This window comes from Marmota marmota, unplaced genomic scaffold (genome assembly GCF_001458135.2).
Source record: "Marmota marmota marmota unplaced genomic scaffold, marMar, whole genome shotgun sequence".
Taxonomy (NCBI): Eukaryota; Metazoa; Chordata; class Mammalia; order Rodentia; family Sciuridae; genus Marmota; species Marmota marmota.
In genome coordinates, this window is record NW_026000185.1 from 22,930,072 (window position 1) to 22,937,459 (window position 7,388).

A 7,388-nucleotide genomic window follows, 5' to 3' on the forward strand; every position below is an offset into this window, starting at 1 on the left:
GCCTCAGCGCACTCTCCAGCCCCTATCCGCAACTGCTGACCCTGAGCTTGCTGGACCCATGGGCAGACACCCCACTGCTGCCTGCAACCTCGGCAAGGACACAAGGTGGGGCAGCTGCACGGATGCTGGTCTTCCAACAGGTGTCTTCTCCTAGTGGCCACCTCCACCCACGCTGACTTTTCCTTTTCACTTAAAAAAAAGGTACTAGATGAGGCACTGGTCCTAATAAAAGTGCTCAAGAGGAAAAACACAAGTAGTGTCATGAACTAAACCTCAGACAGAATTCTCCAGATGCCAAAATCCAAAGCAATCTGAAACTTGATGAACACCCTGGAGCCTTCTGACAGCCGAATGCACACGGGGGGCTGCCTGTCTGCGGCCCTCCTAAGCCTGACAGGTCCTGGGTGATGAGCTGCCTGTGTGAAGCCCTGCATTCTGCTTCTCAGGTTCTTAGGCTCTTCTCAGTGTGAGATGGCTTCTGTTTTTAGCCCTCGTCTAGACATCTTGAAGTGCTCCCTGGTTTGTAATTTTTAGAAAGGTGCATGCTGAAAAAAACAGAAGCAAAACACCCTTGTTGTAACCTCCCGTCCCTTCCCTGTCTTGACCTCCCGTCGCTTCTCGGGCGACAGGGAAAGCAACAGTAGTGAGCAGCCCCCCGTGTGCATTCGGCTGTCAGAAGGCTCCAGGGTGTTCATCAAGTTTCAGATTGCTTTGGATTTTGGCATCTGGAGAATTCTGTCTGAGGTTTAGTTCATGACACTACTTGTGTTTTTCCTCTTGAGCACTTTTATTAGGACCAGTGCCTCATCTAGTACCTTTTTTTTAAGTGAAAAGGAAAAGTCAGCGTGGGTGGAGGTGGCCACTAGGAGAAGACACCTGTTGGAAGACCAGCATCCGTGCAGCTGCCCCACCTTGTGTCCTTGCCGAGGTTGCAGGCAGCAGTGGGGTGTCTGCCCATGGGTCCAGCAAGCTCAGGGTCAGCAGTTGCGGATAGGGGCTGGAGAGTGCGCTGAGGCTGGGTGGCGGATACCTGGAGGTTCCATGGTGTTCGGCTCAGTTTTCTGTTCAAATTCTCCACTGAAGAAATGCTGTTTTTAAAAAGGTCATGGATAAACCTTGAAAACATGATTTTTAGCTGAAAAATGGCAGGTACGGAAGGCCATGTGTAGGAAGGAGCCAGACCAGGCAGCTGGGGTCCTGGGTGATGAGCTGCTCTGAAATCTCATGGTGCTGCACAGCATTGCGGGTGTGAGGGATCACTGAGGGCTGCGTGGGAAGGGCTGGCGCTGCGGGCGCGTGCTCCATGGCAAGAGCAGCCTGGTACCAAGAAAGGCAAGGAGCTGGCGTCGGCTGCCCCCTCGGGTCCCCGCAAGGTTTCCCAGGTTAATGGGTTTAGCAATGTGAGAGTCATCCGTTGAGACTCCACACACTCTAGTCTCAGCTCAGTCTGAGGCTGAAAGCCCTCGAGGGCTGATTTGTGTGTCTGAGCTGTGGCCCGTCAAAGGCATGACCGCTCAGAACGAGCAGGTCCAGGAGCTTCAAGTATTGAAATGTTGACATAGCTGTGGAGAGAACTGGCGCACCAGGTAGCTCGTAAAGAGGAGAGGCAGAGGAGCCGGGGCAGGCCTGCGTTATCTATATTCTCCAGTATCCGTGGGTGAGGCGTTGCTCAGTCACCAGGAATACAGAGTCAAGCCCAAAACATCCCGCTTCAAGATGGTCTAACAGAGAGACAGTGTGCCAGCAAAAGCGTGCCTGCTGGTGGTACCAGAGCTGTGGCAGAGCCGAGGGGGGCTGCTTGAGCTGGGCCTGGGGATGGCCAAGGAAGGTAGCTGTTTACCAGGAACCTGTGCAGCAGGAACCATGGAGATGCTGGAGGTCCAGAGCAGGTGGCGGGAGGGGTGGGCGCACTTGAGTAGGCTGAGGCTGTGGAGCCTCCCAGCGCCAGGTGGGCTGCGGGTGGAATGCAGGGCTGGGTGGGAGGGGTTGTAAGGGTGCGGGTGAGGGTACAGCCTGGGTGCAGGGGCGCCAGCCAGGGTGGTGGGGGTCATGGCATTGTCTGCGTGTTTGTGTCTGCACCATCGTGGCATTGTCTGCTGTGTTTGTGTCTTATTTGTTTGGGAACGTGAGGACAGAGAGGCTGCACGTGGGCTGCAGTGTCAGCTCAGATACCAGCTGGGAACGAGGTAGCAGATGGTGGGAGGCTGTGAGGAGGGTGCCCCAGAGGGCTTGAGGTACCTGCAGGGCCAGGCACAGCCTGGCGCAGAGATTCCCACGCCTTCTCACTTGAGGTTCACCTGGGCCCTGGGAACTTCTTCACAAGCACCGTCCAGAGAAAGGGCTGGCAGTTCCGTTTCTTGGCCCTGTTGAGAGCGACGTGGCACAGCCTGACACTGAAGCCAGAACTGCTCTCTAACTGGTCATCCATGCGGCCCACGGTGTCCGGCTCCACTGCTTCCCTCTGGAATTCACTGTCCAGCTGTGGCCCAGTGAGTGCTCTGCTCTCGTGGCTTGGGAACCCTCAGAGACCCATCCCAGTGGCTTGTTTCCCATTAGGTGTCTTCTAGCCTGTTCCCCTCCACTGGCTGCTTGCCCATCATGTCCTGCCTTCTGTGTTGACACCATGCCTGTGACCCAGCAATTGCATTTCCCGCCTGGCTTTTCCTGCAGGCCCACGGCTGGCCTTGAACCAGAGACGTCAGGATGGCCAGACAGCCGCTGACCACCTCTGACTTCTCAGGAGACTGCTGGTTCTTCTGGAAGTGCCAGGGCTTCCGACAGGTAGCGCAAGTCATGGTCACACTGAAGCTCCGCTTCCTGTTACCCAGGTTGACCACCAGAGAAAGCTGTGAAATAGGGCTGGGGCTCAGTGGCAGAGTGCTTGCCTAGCGCAGGGGAGGCCCTGGGTTCCATCTTCAGCACCACAGAAACCAATGAAGTAAAGGTGCTGTGTCCACCTACAACCAAAAAGATTTTTTAGGAAAGAAAGCTCAGTATGAAGCTCTTTCTTTGTAAAAGCATTACAGGTTGATACCAAACCATGAGGAGGTGCAGCCAGGCCTCCTGGACCCTCTCCTGGTTGTCCCAGATGACTGGCTCTGACATGGACTGGAGCAGATCACCTCCAGGGGGTGACAGAGGCACAGCCCTGGGTCTGTTCAGATTCCGTCAGCTTTACTTCTTGTATGTGTGTGAGCGTAAAGCTTACGTTTGCATAGATTGAGGTCATTTTGTCACAATAGAGAGATGAGTGGGCGGGGAGCATGGCTCAGTGGTAGAGGGGTGCTTGCCATGCGTGAAGCCCTGGGTTTGACCCAGCACCCAAATGGACAGCAGATCTGTCCTGTCACCATGAAGGTCTTCCTCGTGCTGCCCTTCTGCAGTCCCGTCCACCTTCCATGCCTGGCCCTCCCTTGCCCCTAACTGCCACTGACCTGTCCTTCCTGTCTGCAGTTTTTCCTCTTGAGAACGGCAGATGGTCAGTTTCAGTGTGTGACCCTAAGGCTCATGGGCTTCTCTGGGACTTAACGGTTAGTCTGTTCACCTTTGAAGGACGCCCTGGTGTCTCCCTGTTTTGGGGTATGGCAAACCCAGCTGCCCACTGCGCTTCTGTCCAGGTTTTTGTGTTTTTGTTTTCCTTTAGATCCTCTGTCTCCCTGTTGAGGTCATCTTGTGCTTCCTGTGTTTGTTTAGGTAGCTCTGTGTCAAAATGGTCTTTTGCTGCCTGTATTTGCTCTTATCTTAATCACGACGTACTTCCTGGTCACCTCTCTGGCATTTCTTGCGCTGTGCTGGCCATGGAGTCTAATAATGTGGTATCTTGGTTTGTTGGGGCAGTTTCTTCCCTTGTCTTTTCATGATCCTTTTAGCTCTGTGGGTCCAAGGTGTTACCGTCTTCACCCATAGGCTTATAGTGCACCTGTGGGGTTCTAGGACCCCTCCCTTGTGGGGAAGGACAGTGTTAACAGATCCCAGTGTAAACAGTGTACCACCTATGAGCAGTTAGTTGCTATTAAGACATTTATAGTTTGGTCACAATGTATAGAAATGTTGGACTTGATTGTCACAATCAGTAGGTTTGTAAAAGGCTTTACAGTTTCTGATGGAGGACAGTGAACTAGGGTGAGGTGTGGGATTTTCTGCTGAGGAGGCAGGATGTGAGGATGTGGAGTTAGTAGATCTTAGGAAGCATGAAAGAGGAATCTTATGGAGAGGGTCAGTAGCAGGAGAACAGACAGGAAGTAATTTGGGGCAGGCAGGTATGTGGGAAGACAGTAGAATAAATAAAACCCACATATGTATTAAGGAAAATAAAACATGTTAAATTGGACGAAAAAGGGGGAAAAAAAGGCATATACAACACAACTGTAATATGCTCTTCAGACATCCCATCCTCAAGATTCTAATTCATGCAAAGTACTTGGTTTCCCACACGTTGGGGATGTGAGGGCAGAGGGAAAGAGGAAAAGGAATCTCAAGGAAGAACCAGCATTGTTGATGGCTTTGGTTGGAGATCAGCATCTCTCCTGCTTCCCTTCTCATCCAACAGGTGGGAATGTCTGCTGTTGCCTGGTGTCTCTGCCCTCTGGACGGTGAAGGTGACCACAGTGGGAGGGCCAGTCCTGGTGCAGGGCACCTGGAAGTCTCCCCAGATCCTGGTCCCTCTGCAGCCTCTCCTCCTAGGGACCTCTCTCACCAGGATGGAGCTGGGCTGCTTCCAGGGTGGAGGGCCGAGTGGGGGAGCCGGGCCATGGCACTGCGCCGTGTTTTCAGAGACTAGCTCTGTGACGTGCAATGTTGGGGCTCCTGGTCGTCTCCAGAGCTGTGGGATGTCCCCGGGTGCAGTCAGACTCCTGTGCAGTGGGGACTGTGGCCGGAGCTGCCGTCTCGCAAGATGGAGGCCACTGGGGAACCCCATGTTGGTCGTTGGGGGTCCACAGGGGAGTGGCACCAGAGTTCCTATGGGTGGGTAGCAGCTGATTGGAGTGAGTGGCGTCTGGGAGTTCAGGGTGCTGATGCGGTGATTCTGCCAAGGCCCTTGTGCCCTGTGTGGGCTGGGGGTCAGGAGGCCTGCTCTAACACTGAGGCCTGGAGCCCTGGGCGCAGGCACAGCGCTGGTGATTTCTATGCAAGAGCAGCTGTGTAGGGTCCTCTGTCACCCTCAGAGAAGCAGTATTCCCACTAGTAGAGACCTGGGTTATAGAGCGACAAGAGCGCTGCGTCTCTCCGCCAGCCATCTGGGACCCCTCCCTCTGTGCCAGGTTTCATGTGGACGCAATTTCGCTCTCCTGGGAATGAAGGCCCAGGAGCAACTTGCTAGGGCGAGTGGCCGCTTATTTGCCTGCTTGGCATGTGTGTTTGAGGGGAGAACACCATCATGGGGTGATTGGCCCACATGGCTCGCTGTTCCTGGAATCTCAGAAATCTCATTCTTATCCTGGTGCCTTCCATCTTGAAGAGGTTGGTGACCTTGGGGCTCGTTGACCTCGTGTTGCCAGCTTTCAGATGAAGGTTCCTCGCAGGCTTGGCAGGTCTTCCTGCAGAGTGATCAGGAGGCTGGCTCACAGTTGGAGGCACAGAAGGAAGGCCACGCAGCCCAGCCTCATCCTGCTTCCTGTTCCCAACACCTGCAGGCCCAAACCAAGAGTCCCCCCCACAAGATCTTATTGTATTTTAATTTGCATCCTAAGCACTTGCTCTTTGGCTCCATTCATGCAGACTTTTGGTTTCTTTAACGAGCATTTTGTAGTTTTCAGTTTTCAGTGTATGAGTCCTAATGTGCTCTGTCAGATCTGGCCTTATCCCAGAGCAGCGCGCTCTCCCGTTTCGCCCTGCAGGCATTCCTTGCTGGTGTGCAGAACTCGTTCTGGTGTTGGTCTTGCATCTTGCAACCTTGCTGCGCTCACCTGTTAGTTTTCCGTATTCTTTTGGTTGTTGTTGGTAGGTTTCTTGGGGTGTTCTGTGGAGACTGTAGTGTCACCTGCAGATGGAGACGGTTTTGTTTCTCCTTCCCAGTTGGTTTGCCTCTTCCTTCCTTCTCCACTTAAGCACACTGCCTAGCACGGTCAGTGGTACACTGCTGACCTTCTCCTGGTCTTGGGGGAGCGTTCTCATTGTTCCCTCAGGTGTTTGCGCACGTTCATTTTCAGGTGGAGGCAGCTTCGAGCCCTGTTAGGAAGGTTTGTAGTCCGCTCTATGCTTTCCCTCTACTGGTCTGACTCTGAGCCAGAGCTTGGTGCGTGCACAGAAGCCAGTTCTGTGGCCCTGGTTTTCAGAAAGAAGGAGCTTTGTTGAAGGTTAACTGACAAGAAATGCTGCAGTCTGGCTGGGCACGAATAACCAAGCCGCCACAAAGCCTTGTAGGTTCAAATAGCAGCTACTTTATTTCAACTCTTACCAGCACTGCACGCACGCTTTTCCACCAAAGCCACCCACGCGGCCTTCTTCTGGGACACACCACACACCAACCGGAAATCCCTCCTCCGGAAATCCCTCTTCCGGCACTTCCCCAACCAATGGGAACTCTCCGGAAATCCCCACGAGAACTCCAAAGTAGCAGGTGCCCGAGGCAGCAAGAGCCTCCCCATTGCCTGACAGTAAAGGTCAAATATACAATACAATCAATTCAGCATCACAGCAATTATATATAGCTTAACTCAAATCATCATCTCAATGGTTCGCTGGTGTCACCTTTCAAACATTCCCTCTGGCAAATGCCAGGCATAATTTTGACCTGCCTTGGCTCTCAACATCTCCCCCCTTCTGTTTAATTAAACAACAAGCAATGTGGCTTAGGGACCGTGCCTGTTAGGTTGTCCAATACTACATGTGGTCCTTACCCGTCATCGGATGAGCTGACCTCAAGGCGTCAGCCTCCTGTCTAGGTTGGTACCATTGCAATTGATCTTACACGTCACTGACTACCGGTCCAGCGTACAGCCATACTTGTGGATAGGCCTTTGCACCAGTGGGGGGGTGAGGTTCTTTGCCTCATCTCTGTTGGCCCCCAGATTTGGCCTTTGCACCAGTGGGGAGGTGAGGTTCTTTGCCTCACCTCTGTTGGCCCCCAAATTTGGCCTGTAAACAATGAGCTATAATATCTTTAGTTTTTTCTCCGGCATGAAGGGAGCCCATCAAAAATCCAGAAGTATCAACTGTAACATGCAAATATTTTAATTTTCCAAATTCTGGCAAGTGTGTGACGTCCATCTGCCAAATATGGTTAGGTATCAATCCTCTAGGATTGACTCCAAGATTAACTTGTGGTAAAAAGGTCACACAATTTTGACATTGTTTTATTATTTGTCTAGCTTGTTCCTTAGTTATTTTAAAACGCTTTTGTAAAGTATTAGCATTGACATGGAACTTTTTATGAAAATTTATAGCTT

General features: G+C 52.5%; 1 protein-coding gene across 7 annotated transcripts in view; it reads left to right on the forward strand.

Moving 5' to 3' along the window:
- Positions 1 to 7,388, forward strand: part of LOC107147020 (S-adenosyl-L-methionine-dependent tRNA 4-demethylwyosine synthase TYW1-like) — a 194,855-nt gene that overhangs the window by 90,468 nt on the left and 96,999 nt on the right. The window lies entirely within an intron of this gene.